Source organism: Pleurodeles waltl, chromosome 6 (assembly GCF_031143425.1).
Source record: "Pleurodeles waltl isolate 20211129_DDA chromosome 6, aPleWal1.hap1.20221129, whole genome shotgun sequence".
In the NCBI taxonomy this organism is placed as follows: Eukaryota; Metazoa; Chordata; class Amphibia; order Caudata; family Salamandridae; genus Pleurodeles; species Pleurodeles waltl.
In genome coordinates, this window is record NC_090445.1 from 1,484,658,674 (window position 1) to 1,484,672,783 (window position 14,110).

Sequence of the window (14,110 nt, forward strand, 5' to 3'; positions counted from 1 at the left end):
TATAAATATGATTGATTGAAGAAGTTAGGAGACAGTTTTACAACGTCTTTAAAGACAGATTTTTGTTTTCATTTTAATTGACATGTTTTGCAGAGAATTGGTGCCACAAATATTTGCTGGTTAGACAGGAGGTATCCTCTTTACATTAAATGTTACCCAGAAAAAAACAAATGGAATTAAAACAATTACTTTCTTCCTCTATATGTGTTGAATTGACAGTAATGGCAAATGATGTCTGCCTAATATACAGTTGAATTCACATTCACAAGTATTGCTTCAACATGAATGGAATCTCCACTGTAAATGCCCTCCTCCTGCTGGATTACATTATTAAATGGTTTGGGAATTCAGAAATGTCAGCTGGAATTGAGCAGGAAATGTATAAAAGTTGTAGATTTCCAGCACAGTACCTGCTGGTCAATTGTTATTTATGGGCATTCAGATTTATAACTGATTGTGAAATTTGTCAGAATAAACCTGCTGAAAATGTACATTTTCATTTACTAAACCTGGCATAATTGATGTGGTTTTTCCCTAACTTTTTGCCTTCAGACCTCCTGTTTTCGCTGACTTTGTTTTTTTCTGGCCTTGGGAATCTGCACAGTTTACCACTACTAACCAGTGCTAAAGTGCTTGTGCTCTCTCTTTCCAACCTGTTAGATTGCCTTACACTCAATTGGCATATTTAATTTACTTGGAAGTCCTCATTAAAGTGGCACTACCTCTGATTGTACCACCCAATTAGGTAGCTTTTAAGCATGTCTCAGGCCTGCCATTGCAGAGCCTGTGCGGCAGTTTAAACTGCCATGACAAAGTCATGAGGTCTGTGCATGAACTCACTATAGTTATGCCTCATTTTTTAGTACTCTACAAATCATGATGTCTTTGCCTTGCATTGTTGTACATTACACATTTCTTTTCCTTTGTGCTATTGTTTTGCAACACACTGTAATTGCACTTGTAGTCAGTTTCCAGGGATTCTGTCTGTATATTCTCTGACTGCTCAGTGGGCACAACAAGTGCCAGGTGTTGTTTTCTGTGTGTTCAGCAATTGTTCTCATGCTCATAGAGACAGAAGACATAGCTTTTCACTGTATCAAGCTAACTTTAGAAGTTAGGTTTAGATAGGCAGCAGAACTGACATGTCTGGGGAACAGATGCCCACTGGGGAACGCAGCCTGTGTAAACTGGGTTTACACTTTCCTACGAGGAACACTTGACTAGGCAAACAGAGGATTGGGGTTCTCCACTCCCAGAGATCATAATAACAAAAAGCTTTCCTGCACATACAATTACAGGGTAGGTTTAGGCCACTAGTTTTGCAGTATGGTGGCACTATTTGTGTTATACAGTTTTCTAACTGCTATTCTGATTTTCATAATTATTGACAGTATTGTAATAACATCTAATTTTCCTCTTTTTAGACTATGCTACTTTCAATATATATTGTGCACTTTCATTGTTTGCTATGTATATGAATTACTGAGATAATGAATGAAAAGGACTGAGCTGTTTCCACTGTTCCTTGAGAGAGGGGGCTAGAGTGTTTTGCCTTTTCATTTTCTACAATTACTTGTCACTCTGTAAGGTTAGGAAGGCAAACAAGGAACTGTGAGCTAGTCAGGTATTTTGGTTTGACAGTACTGATTGGTCAGAAATGGTGCAGTCCCTGCTTTCTGAGGTTCTGTTGTCCCAAGGCACAGTTCTGCAAAATAGATTCCCTGCAGCAATAACCTGGCAAAATAAACCTTTTGCCAGGCCCAAACCATCCTTTTGAATACATATGTCACCCCTGGGCAGTCTCTGAACAGCCCAGAGGGCAAGGTGCCATGCATTTAAACAAACAAGACATGCACTTTAGGTTTTATATGTCATGGTGGTGAAAAACTCCTACATTTGTTTTTCACTACAGCAATGTCCTACCTCTCCCATTGGATAAAATTGGAGTTACCTTATTACATTTTATAATTGCAATTTATAAATGGAAACAGGTGACTAGTTCATACTTGGTGTCTCAGGAATTGTAATGAAAAATCCTAACTTGTGGGGAAGTCAGATTTTAAATTACAATTCTGAAAAAGACACTTTTATAAAGTTTTCATGTTCTTGCCCCATTCTTTTGGTGCCTACAGCTGGTGACATGACTGGGTGTAGTTGACAGTTGGGTGTAGTTGACAGTTGGGTTTTGTATGTTCCTCTTAAACAGCTACACATGATGGGGAGCTTTGGTGCAACTGATGAGCCATCAAGGGCAGTATGGGAGCGAGGAACTAGCCCCAGCCCAATGTAACCTACAATAGTGTCCTATCTCCACTCAAAGGGCTACATAGTCTCGATTATTAGTCTGGAGCCAGGGCCACGAAAGCAGGCTACCTGTACACTTCAAAGGCATGCCTCTAGAAGCTTTTGCCTACTTCAGTGGCACAACTGGGTGTAAATACTGGACCTCAGACACCAACTCTTCTGGACACATCAGGACAAATAGGATACAATGCCAGGAAGAAGCAGTGCTGTGGCGCTAAAAGGACTGCCTCTCAGCTGAACTATTGCTGTGAAGTAGCACTGCCCTGCTGTGCTGACCTGCTGTCCTCTTGCCTGGGAAAGTAGGACTGGACCTGCATCTCTTGAGCCCTAACCTCAGAGAGACTACAAGGGCTAGTTGGCTGGCCTCTTGTTATGAAGCCTAAGGGATACAACAGGCTTCAAATAACCTTGCAGTTGCACCTGGACTCTGCCATCTGTCAGTCTTTCCTGTTAAGTGGTGCCACCCTAGTCCTGGACCCTTTAAGTGGCCTCAAATTGCTCTGTCAGGCACTGTGGACCCAGTGGAACTGATACAGCTCCTTTGCTGCAAAGCACAAACCTGAGCAGACCTGATGCATCACCACTGCTGCGGGGATTGGACTCATCTTAAAGACCCACATTGCAGCCCATTGGAACACATGCTGCACAACGCATCCTCAATGTAGGCCCTCACATCCCTTGTTGACAACAGCCTTGACAAAAATGTCAGACTCTGCATCACAGCTCCTTTGAACTGACACATCACCCCAACTGTGCACTACATTCTCGACTCTGGACTTTGCATCGCAATCTCCATCAATGGGATTCTCAATGACAATGCAGGCCCTCTCAGCCTAGCCTCACAGAATCTCAGAACTGATGAATTGCTTCTGCTGTGTGACTCATTTTCAATGCAGATCCTCACACCACTCTACAAACAAGGATTTAAATGACTCTGTTCATTGGGCCTAACTGGGTCCCTGGAGCCAGTGCACAGTCCATAGTGGTCAGCCTGAACTGGTGGCATTGTGCTGTCTGACACAAACAGAATTCCACATTTGGTTCTTTGTGCTTTTTGCTGCTATTTTTACCAAAATCTTTAACTTTAAAACTGTGTATCTTTGGCCCTACATACTGGATTTGGTTTTTTTTTGGGATCGTTTTATTCTTTAAAAGGTGTTCTATCATTCTAACTGGGTGTGGGATCTATTTGTTGTGGTATTTTCACTTATTACTGTTTGAAGTGTTGCACAACTTTACACATTGCCCCTAAGTTAAGCTTGAATTCTCTGTGCCATGCTACCAGACGGTTGAGGGGAGGTTAATTTAGGGTTGACCTGTGCCTCATCCTGACAAGGATTGTGGTTGCTCTTTGACCAGGGCTTACACCCCAGTCAACCAACAACCCAATTTCTTACATCATTATTATTTATTTTTCTAATTTTCTTTTCAATTTTCCAAGGAGAACATCCTGTGTCGATAACCTATTCAGCCACACTTCCTAAATTTGGATTTACTTCCAAAAATGCTTCTATGTTGGAAACACAGCATAAACTTTTATAGGTACATATCTCTGAAGGTTTTCAGGGTGTGCATAGCAATAAAAAGGCCCAGATTTATTAAGTTCTACTGCCCCATTAGCATAATGTCCTGTTAAGCTTCAAAAATCGCTGCGCCATATTTACAAAGTGGAGCAATGCATGCATTGCCCCACTTTGTAAACCTTGGTACCACATTATGCATGCACCATGCATAATGAATACAAAGGGGGCATTCCCAGTTAGGGGGACTGAAAAAATGGTGCAGTGGAATCAAAGAGATTCCACTGTGTCATTATTTACAGCTTCTTTAAATGCCTGCTCAAAGCAGGCTTTAAAAGGGGGCACACGATTGGTTACAATGGGCCACCATGTACTGTTTGAGGTTAGCGGCAAAAGTTTGGCACTAACCCTGAACAGTACAACAATAACGTAAAAAATGTTGATGCTATTGTCCACTACCCTACGCCATGGTGCACTTTAAATATGGCACACAAATGATGGTGGGGGGCCCTAAGGGGCACAAGAAAAGTGGCACTGTACTAGGTGCAGAGATACTTTTCTTAAATCTGCCCTAAAATGTTTGTAAACAGCAACAAGTTGAATGATTTTTAGTTGTTGTATGTATATTACATGATCGCATACTAAGACTCTTCCTCCCCACTGATACACACATATGAAGCTGGAAAAACAACTAGTGTCAGATTTTTCACTGTAATTAGTTAATGGCAAAGGGCAGAAAGAGGAAAGTAAGGGCACATTTTGATAGTAAAATCTGGCTTATTCTGTGATTCAGACTATGCAATTAACCATTACAATTTTTTTTTTCATAACTGCTTTACAGTTTGGAATTTCAATAAAACAATTGAAAGTGTCCATTGACTGAGGCATCCAGAAGGACTATGACACTGATTTGGTAATTGCAGTGAGCAGAAAAGTCAAAATTGACTCTTTTCTGATCAGGAGTAAGTTTACTTTGTAGATTTTGATTCCTAAGGATTTCCACACTTTTGGAAAATAGAAGGAAAATACTGGCCTATTGCATTTTTCAGTGAGTTCATTCTGGATTTCTTAATGGGAATGCTGGTTGTGCACATCTTCGATGTCCTAGAATTCTTGATCTTGGTCACCAGATTCACCAGATAAGGTGATGTCATCATTAATCACTTTATAGATGAGTTAGCTTGTCTTAAAGATCATGTAGGCAAAATGAGATAATGTAATTTAGTATTTGAGTTGTTCTGGAAATTATAAAACAACCTTCATAAGGTGGCAGTTGAACAAATGATTTTTTATAAGATTATCAGATGCAACTTAGATTGCCATTGAGCAAAGTGCTACCAAGATGGACCTACTGAAGTGGTCTGCAGGTAGGAACTAATTCATTTTACGAGCAAAGTCAATTGGTGTGCATTATGAAACTGCATTTGGTGGTGATTTAGAAATTCATGGACTTAGAGATGTCCACGAGCAGTGGTGTGAGGCAACACGGCATCTGAATGAGCCACTCCTTGCCATGCTATTTATTATATGAATTGCAAAACTGAAAAGGACGGCAGACATCAGCTTGGTCAGGATCAGCTTGAGAGCACATTTAACCCTGAATATCCAGATTTGAATTGTGGCAGGTCAATGTTTCAACAATTTGATGACATAACCAAATGAGATCTTAATACAAGTGGATACTGACATCTTTGGCATCTGTTTGCTGGATATTACAAAACCACCACCAGGAAGACAGTACATTTGGGGCACCATATGTTATAGTAATGGGCTGAGGCTGTAAAGAACTCATCTTGATCAACTCAACTTTGGCAACCTTGATTCAAAATCAGCCCCTTGAGAGTCTGACATTGTCTTAGAAACCTGGTCAATGACAGTTTCAGAGGTATGAAAGAGGTCAAGCAGTAGAATAAGGCATGGCATACACTGACTGTATTCTGACGAGTACTTTAGACACCTGGAAGTTTTCTACCTCCCTTTGTAATCTGACCTGAAGCCAGAATTCTAATCCTGTAGGAGTGTGCTGAACTTGATGGTATCATGAAGCTGCTTTTCAACTGACTTCTTCCTGATGTCTCTACGAATTGTCAGGCCTATAATTAGAAATTCGTGTTTAAAGCAGTCAGCGTAAACCTCTTTCAAACATGCAGTTTGAAAACATCTAGGTATCATGCAGATGGAATCTGTTGTTGATTATTGAAAGAAGTGTAAGTGCACCTATACAAGAAATGATTAATGAATTGTTAGATCAGTGTTTCATGATGTGAGCTACATGTATTACAATATATTGTCTTGCAAGATCTCAAGAAGTGTAAAGGCTATCATTTAAGTTTTTTCTCATGGGGATAATTGTGAGCAATCAAGACGCAAGAGTGCCATTAATGAGCTGTTAGATCTATCCTGATCTTAAATATGCTGATGATTGATGAGTGGTGTGTTTCTTGTGAAAGTCTTTGAATGTTTGATGGCATTGTATCACTGCTTGCTGCTTTTGAGTCCTTACTATTTTCATTCTTGTAAAAGGCAGACATAGCCACTTGAGCCTACATGTATTGCAGAGTTATAGCTGTCATGTCTTTTGTAACTGTGTTCCTAGTATTTACTGGTTTAATAATCAAATATAACTATGTTTTTTGAGGCTCCCGTTATTGTACAATTTAAGTTATTTTGTGGAAATTGTGCATTTAGCAACTCTATGAATTATTATTCCTGTAGATTATATTTTTTCATCATACGTTCTACATCACATCTCCACAATGCAACACATCACCACACTATACCAGAAGGACATCAGTGAGATATCCTCCATAAATTACCTTAGTTTCAATGTATGACATATAATTAGGTTCATCATATATCTAGAATGTGATTTTCACTGTCTGATAGGCATTCCTCTCATGCTTTGATCAAAACATGATCAGAAGGCTATCATTATATCTTAGAATTCAGTATTGTATCTGTGATGATATGAAGCCATCCTTCAATCTATAGTGTGTGTTATCTAGGCAGTGGATCTACCCATTCCAAATGATGTGCTGATGTTCCAATGCTGAAGGATACAGAAGTACAGGACACATTTATGGCAATAATTAAGAAGCTTTTTGAGTTTAATGTGGACTTATCAAGGTTAAGTACAGTCTGAGAAACCAAGGCCAATCCATGAGCTTGAATAATTGCACAATACCTAATGAAATCTAAAGAAAGCATATGCATGTGCATATATGTGTATATATATATATATATATGTATATATTTATAAAATCACCAGAAAAACCCGAGATACTGAGGCTCAAAAGAGTGGGGTCCGACCATGGTTTCGGGAATAGCCATAAATAAATCAAACAAGATTCTTGTAACAACAAGAAAGGTCAGGACACTTCCAGTGAAATTAAAGCTTTTACTCTCATACAAATTCTTCCTCCCAACACGTTTCAGCCGTAGCCTTGTTCACAGAACATATATATATATATATATATATATATATTTTAATTTCCAAACTGAGGAACTTGAGTATAAAAAAGGAGTTTGCAAATTATTAAACAATGTATCAATCAATGCTTGAACAAAATCACAAAACTGGTACATTTCTGACCGGAAATATTATGGCTAAAACAATTACTCATCAGGTTATGTTTGTAAATGAAAATCCCTTAGATGAGCACCTCACCAGAAACCCAAATATTAAAAGGTGATTTGTGGTAGCCTTTGTGCATGGACTCAAGAGTGTGACATCTCAGGGAGTGTCATGGTTAAATGGAGATTGCCCCATTCTCACATGTACACCATGTCTTAATCAAACACAGGCAATGAAGAAAATGCAGGAAAGTTTCAGTAGGTTTTATTTAATAAAACTGCAATCTGTGATAAGTTGCATGGGCAGCAATGATTAGGATAATGAACAGTGCAAGAAACAGAATGGTAAAGACAAGAGTCATTAATACAAAGACCCCTACCATCTTGCAATAACATGTAATGACATAAGATGTGAAATATGTGAATTATGTTCTAATACCCCAGCATAAAGAGCCTAACCTCTCACCTACAGAGAGCTTAGGTATATTAAACCTAATCTGCCAATGCCATGTCCATGAAAAGAGCCCCCAACCCTTGTTTCCTTGGAGTAAAGTTGCTAGCTCAGACTCCGTAGGGACACGAAGTCTGGGTCAGCATCAAGGCAACCTACAGCATTGATAGCAGCAATGGCATCTGGTCAGAATCCCTCTGAGTATTTGTTAAAGTGAGGAGTATTTATCCAGATCTGCTTGGACCCCTGACATAGGTCTGTTCCCAAACAATAGATAATAAGACATTTCTGGGACGGTAATGTATATAACAATTCCCTCGAAAGCATGAAGAGGGAAAGTACCTAATGTGAACACCTACAGTTTGTTTATCTTTATCGCTTGATATTGATGCCTTAGCACAGTGGCACTGATAAAGCAAAACTAAGACATGGGCTGAACAAAAAAAAAGGCAGCCATCTTAAAAGATTTCATTAAATAAATACACTAAAACAGAGCAAGCTAAGTAGAGTAAAAGTCAGTAGGTGATGGGGGCACAAGTCTGCAAGCCAAAGGCTAAGTTAACTCCTGTATCCCATTAAAACAAACTGAGATTTACTACACCACCTTAATCATTCAGTTAAAACAAATTGATATTTTTTATATCTGGTAAATGCTCAGAATGTTGGTGGGTCATAGGGACCTAGAACACTTTTAAATAAACATTACAAACTACTTTTGAAAGTGTTGGCTATACAGTTGACTAACTTCATTCAAAAGGTGGCCTGTAGCAATCATACTGGGTTTCTTCCATATAATTTATTGACAGTGAATATTTATTACTTCTACTTTCTGCAAATTAATCTTAACTAGTCTGTTTTCTAGATGTCAAAACGGATCTCCCCGTGTAAACTCAGAAAGATTTTAGAAGCAATGCATTTCCCTCCCATGTCATGCTGATCAGGGAATTTTGCATTGGTACAATGGCCTGATAAATATTCGCCGTGGGACAAACCAGGGATGCTGTTTGTCGCCATTCTTTTTTGTGTTTTTCACAGAAAGTTTTGCAATAAATGCAGATACAGATATTAACATCAAATCTCACCTTAATATCTGTTTTGCTACAAAAATATGTAGCGATGATGCAGCCCTCTTTTTGGAAAAAAAGTCTATCAATGTTTTCTCAATAATGGGAAGATATGACTCAACTAATCAAAAATAAAAAGGACTGATTAACAAGAGAACGTAATACCAATTACAGAACTACAAGTTGTGGTGTCTTTCAAGTCAGTGAGGTGGTTAGGAATTAAATTAAGTGTATGGGTGCAAGATAACTAGAAACACAATTCTGGGAGGCCTACGGATAAAATCAACCAGATGTACATAAGCACAAACACTGATCTTTATCAAAAGGTAGAATGATGATCTTAGTGAAGATGGTGATACTTCAACATTGCTTGTTTCTTTTGCTGTCTTTACAGTTATAAAATTAAGAGATTAATTTAGGGATAGAGATATAAGTAGGAATAAGTCAAATTCATTAGGCTTTTCTCTCTACCTGTAAGAGTTTTACTATACAGATATGTCAAAGTTTATCTCACTTGATTAGCAAATATATGAAAAATTTGGACAGAAGATTTACAACACAAGTTAACTGACAAGGAGTGACTGTATGCCAATGTAAAAATGCACCAACTCCTAATTAGCTGAGCAGTGAGACACATTACATATTATTCCATATACAGATTGTATTATACACCAGGCTGTCTGGACAAAATATCTGAAAATGTACCAACAGTTTCTTCCACTGCCATAGGGCAGTTCAGCTTTTGAGGCTCACATTTTGGAGTTTCCTATTGTTAGAGAATGATGGTCAAGGATGTTCTAACGTTTGTGTGCGGCTACAGGAAATACTCAGAAGTAGAGCTTAGCATAGCTTCAATAGATAGAAAGACAACTCAACGAAGGAGCCATACATCAGAATACTATAATTACTTTTGTTCTCTGGTAATACATTTACTTATTGCTTTAAAATGGGAAGATGTTTTCCTTCCAATTGCACAAGATAGAGATTTAACATTAGGTAGCTTGTAGTCCTAGAATTCAATTGCTAATTGAGATATTATGATAAATAAATAATTACTATGTTTCTTTTTCTTTTGGTTTCCAAGTAAGAGCATATTTTGTTTAGACTAATGTACCTTTTTACCTGCTTTCAAAATAAAAGTAAAACTTATACTGTTTTGTGGACTGAATACTAAAAAAAATCTATGTAATACAATCTCATTCAAGCAAACACAAATAGCCAATTACATTCTTGCAAGAACTTTCTAAATCCAAATGTGCTTTATCCATAATGGCAACACTGAATTTCTGTGTAACAACCTTTTGCACAATTAAAGAGAATATACAAAATATGACCATCTTAATCAAGTAATAAAAAGAACAGGTTTTTCAACAATTGGAGTTTGTCACCTTCCATTTCAGTGTTTACTATTATTATTATTATTAAATCTTGCTCAGAGCACGTTACCACTTCATATGCAGAATCACATATTTATTGACCTCAGATGTCAATTTCAAACATCCATGGAAAACATAATCACTCATCTTCAAAGGAATGCCTAAAATGCCTCTGCTGATGGCAAACTAATTACTACTTTCTTTCTAAACCCATTTCAAAACACCAACAGTACGCATATGTTGTATCAACGTGTTTTGACTTGTGTCTTTCATGCCAGTATTTTATCTTACTTGCTACTCTTCACTTTCATCTCTTTTGGGTTGTTTTCTTCTCAGCCTGTCATTAGGAAACACCGTTAGCCCCTTTATACTATTCAATCATTTCAGTAGGTGCTCATTTTCAAGTGATACCCTGCTTTGCTTTGTTTTAGCTGGTGTCGCTAGTTTCCAGATTATTATATGGGTGACCCTGCATTTCTTGCTACTTGATAATAAGCAATCAAAACCTCTGCTCTTCCCCAAATAGGAAATACCTCTTCCCCAATATGCTGGGATTAGTTTTTGTCTCTGATCATACAAAAATACCACTGATTAAGGCTTTAAATTGTGCTTTAATGTTACAATATTAACTCCTCAAACTTATATTTGATAGTTGGGGATGTCTTGCTCACTTTGAGCTCTAGCTCATATTCTTCATGGAGGTCTACCTCAACTGCACTTTTTCTCACATATTTTGCACAAAATAGATTAGGCTAAAGGCAAAATATACATTATTTGATATGCTAGTGCCTTATCACAAAAGCTAGGATGCACATTTGTCTTCCTAGAATCTTCAGCGGAACCAACATTTATATAAAAGTCCCTCAGACAAAAACTCTTTAATTGTGGTGCATTTGCCTGTGTATATTTGCTCTTTAACAACCCAACCATAGAAACATGCATAATAGTCTCTGTTCTTAAACATCTGAATCATTATCTCTAGGATCACGAGAGTCATTTTATCAGCTCTAACAGACTGATTATTTTATAAAAGGACCAATGGTTGACCATGTTCACTCAGTCTTCACTCACTTTTCCAAGTTTGTGTATTTTAAAATACTAATAACTTGTCAAAATGTGAATGGTGCCTCATGATACAATATGTTATTGATTTACTCACATGAAATCTGAGCAGCAAACATATTTAATTAGTGCCTATCTCTGTAAGAGCCACCATTACTATGTTCTGCATAGGACATGGTAGTAAAGACCTCACCTAAGGGATGCTTTTTTAGAAAGAAGATCTATTAGATAAGCCATCTAAGACCACATTTTTAAATCTGTATGTTGAATACCCCTTGGAATACAAGTAAGTCTTTATAAAAAAAAAAAAAACACCAATATAAAGGAATGTTAAATCTATGAAGCTCAAAATACGCACCCTTCTAAAGTTTTGTTGCAAAATTACCTGCCCTTAATTCTACTAAGATTGCTGTAACAGATTATGTAAGTTATAAGGATAATGTATATGTCTTATGTGATAAAAATGCATTCACTCTCTCTTTCTCTTGGTCCAAGCAATTGATAAAATAATTTAGAAGAGGGCTGTGAATCAATTTTTGACATCAGAAATTCTTTATCTGATCATTTCATTTGTTCATATTCTATTGTACTTCCAATTTTGTCTTTAGTTATTTGATCAGAGCTGTCAGTTGTAGGAAGCTGGCCTGGCTTATTGTGGGTACCTGATGGTACTTACACCTTGTGCCAGGTCCAGTTATCCATTATTAGTTGATTAGTAATGTTCTAGCAGCTTAGGCTGATAGAGGTACCTATAGCAGAGCAGCCTAGGCTGAACTAGGAGACATGAAAAGTTCCTACTATACCACTTATATCATATAGCACTATATCATATGAATCACAATTCTCAGAGTCACTAAAAATAAAGGTACTTTATTTTAGTGACAGTGTGCCAAAAATATCTCAGAGTATATACTCCCTTAGGAGGCAAGTAAAATACACAAAATATACACTCAAACCAAAATCAGGTAAGTAAACAGTTAGAAAAGTAGGGCAAACGCTGTAGAATATGATAGGATTAAACACAAACCATATACTAAGAAAGTGGAATACGAACCACTTAGGGACCCAAGTCCCGGGAAATTGCCCTGAACTATGTGGAGGTACCTTGGCTAGTGCCCTCACACTGCTCTTACACCGTACTTTCCTACATCAGTGCATCAACAGTTACAAACTTCTTACTTATAGCAGTCCATTAATACACGTCCCGGAGTCAAAACAATGAGCCGACATCTCTGAAGCTTAAGAGCATCATGTACATGAATTTTGAGCTCACCAGAACACAAGATAATGATGTCTTAAACCGTAAATTGAAGTTTCAAAACTAATACTTTTTAAATATATATTGAAATCCTTTCAATACCCCAAAGGTAACTTCAGGAACCTTTCTGAATAATAGCAATGGAAAAAACTACATTTTTGGTTCTTAATTTTACTGAAGGAGATACAAGAAACCTGTAGCACCTTTCCAAATGAGATTAGAAGAATCAAATATCTTCTTTGTTCTGATTTTTACCAAAGAAGATTATGAAGCCACAAACAGCATACAACAATACATCTAATACAATAGGTTTGCAAAAGCATCAGCCTATGAAACTCTACCGATGTTTTTCATGGCAGGTGCAAACTATGTTTCTCTCATCAAAATGTGTGCTTTAATTATGTTAATTGTGAATATCTTTTTTATACACTGCCTGTTGTCACATAATATAAAACATTGTATACTATCTACAGTACTCCAACAACTCAAAGAGGCTATTTAATGCTATTAATTTACATTTTCATATTCTTAGTTAGCTGCAGTTGCCATGCAATGGATTTGATCTCCTGGGGCTAATTGTACAATCTAGGTAGAAAGGCCTAATGTATTCCACATATTCTAAAGATAAACTGATTGTAGGCAATGCACATGAGCTCACGTACTTCTTGCAACCATTTGCTTGAAGTGGATAGCCCACAATCTGTATTTTCAAAACTGTGGCATTTAAATTCCATTCAAGCTGCACTTTTCAGCACATTGGTTAATCTACATTTTCTATCACATTTCTATAACAATGTGCTTGCTTTTACTAAATTACTGTGTTTGCATGTTAATACTTTTTTGCTTGAAAACACTACTATATTCTTATTTCTTTTCTTTCATAACTCTTCTCTGCTTCCATTGATGACTCTATACTTTTGACTCCAGACTGGCAATATGAGGGTAAGATGGCAAGATATAATCTCCTGAACATTGCTTGTCTGTTTCTCCTTCACGCTGTAATTGGTCCATCATCCCAATTCTGTTCAAGCATCATCATTACTTTATTTTTATCAAAATGACATTTAAATTAGATTAAAGTTGAATTTTTATGAATCTGCGAGTACACCTTAATGTTCTGTGTTTGTCCATTCATGTACATTAATTGGATTCATAACATGATTCCTGCTCAAAAGGCAAGTGTTCCAGTGTCTTACTGAGGCAATAATCGCAACATGTGTATAGTATTGTGTTGTCAACATGTGTATTTATAATTTCATAACAGCATCTTGATGTAGTGATGTGTTACTGTGTTGTGAAATACAAATACTAGTACCAATCTTGTGCCTCTAACATGTTTGTTGCTTCTGCTTTGATTTTGTAGACATACCTGTATTCATGAAGACAGTGGTGTAAAAATACAGTGATGAAAATGCCATGCTAGCAGAAAATTATACAATTTTATATAGTCATTCAGGTGTAGTCAGACATAACACTGAAATCCAAACACCAGTATCCATCAA

General features: G+C 37.2%; 1 protein-coding gene across 1 annotated transcript in view; it reads left to right on the top strand.

Annotated features, from left to right (window-relative positions):
- The window catches only part of PCDH15 (protocadherin related 15), a 2,681,631-nt gene that overhangs the window by 526,018 nt on the left and 2,141,503 nt on the right, over positions 1–14,110 (top strand). The window lies entirely within an intron of this gene.